Source organism: Octodon degus, unplaced genomic scaffold, assembly GCF_000260255.1.
Source record: "Octodon degus isolate 3935 unplaced genomic scaffold, OctDeg1.0 scaffold00024, whole genome shotgun sequence".
Classification (NCBI taxonomy): domain Eukaryota; kingdom Metazoa; phylum Chordata; class Mammalia; order Rodentia; family Octodontidae; genus Octodon; species Octodon degus.
This window is the reverse complement of record NW_004524600.1, coordinates 17541594-17543104: the sequence shown is the minus strand read 5'-3', so window position 1 is coordinate 17543104 and position 1511 is coordinate 17541594.

The following is a 1511-nucleotide window of genomic DNA, read 5'->3' as shown; positions in this document are numbered from 1 at the left end:
ATCGCCATTATCAGCATTGTTTTTTGCCATAATTTCACATTGCTCAAAAAAGTCAGATTTCCATAAGAGGTAATTTCCCCCCGAAAGAGTGGCTCTAGCTAGGTCTAGCCAGTCCTTTGGAGTAGTCCAGCCCTGAGTCATAGAATCGAGGACAGCGATGGTATAAGCTGCGGTAGGGCCATATTGAGCAACTGCGGTTTTTAGTTCTTTCAATACATTTACAGCAAAAGGGGCATGGGCTCTAACAGCCCGAGGCTCAGCCCCATTTTGGCCGGGGGCCATCATTTCTGAAACCGAAAATGCCATTTTGAGTAGAAGCTTATCATGTTCAGGCGCCATTTTGGGCAGGGGCCTACTGAGCCCAGGCGCCATCTTAGGGGCGCCACGTGTCTGATCAGCCTGCAAAGATTGTAAATGTAATGTAAGCCTCTCAAACAGTCTATTTTCCAGGTCCAAAAGCACATTGGAAGATTGAGGAGCAAATGTGGACAGTTCATTATTACCAGGAGGTGGTTTTGTAGCAACTGGTGCTGCAAAGGGGTCAGGACGGTTTTTGGAAGCCTCTTTGGCTAAGTCTTCCCAATTGACCTCTTGTAAAGTAGTAAGGTTGGGATACAAAGATTTATAATGGGCAGGAGAGGAGCCTTGGGTGGAGGAGGCGGCAAAAGCTCAGAAGGGGGAGGCGGCAGCTGCTCCTTATCTTGAGGTTTAGTTAACATTTCATTTGCCTCCTCACCGTGGAGAGAGGAGATGTCTGAACCAGCCTGGGAAGGGGCCGGAGTGGGCCTATTGGAGTTACGCAGGACAGCTTCTCCTGGGTAATCATTTCTCCGACCAAAGGGTCTCTATGTCTCTGCATAAGAATCTCATCAATCAAGCCCCAGTATGAAAATGCTGTGATTGGGACCTTTTCAGGACCAAAAACTCTATAGCAATCTTGTAATGCATTGCCCACTCGTTTTTATCTTTTAGAATTGATCGTGCCCTCCAATGGGAACCACGGGCAAACCTCATGAATAAACTTAAAATACTGTAATAATTCCTTTTCCTTTACCTTAATCCCTCGTGTCTTGAGTGCCTTACTGAGGCTTTCCACAAAGAGTTCATGCTCGCTTAATGCTTGACCCATCCCGGAGAAGGGGAAGGTGGTTGCCATTCACTCACAGTGGCTCGATGGGTGCCGCAGGCACTCGCTCGGCGTTGGCCTCGGAATTTACTTTCACTATCTGCTTCGTACCCGGGCTCTCGAACGGCTCCCTCGTTAAATCCTCCGTGCCAGGCCTCCACGTGGGGCACCACTTGACTCGGCCCGCGAGTCGAGACGTGGGGTAATGACCTGGAGGAGGAACGAGGATGAAGAAGACAGGGCAAGAGACACAAGAGATGGAGACAAGACAGGCTTTCTGATCAAGTCTCGTTTATTGAGGAAGCGAGCAGGGTCTAAATAGCCGTATAGTGGAAGCAGTTGGGTGGGACTAGTTGTGGATTGGTAGTGGAGGTCCAGGACCACA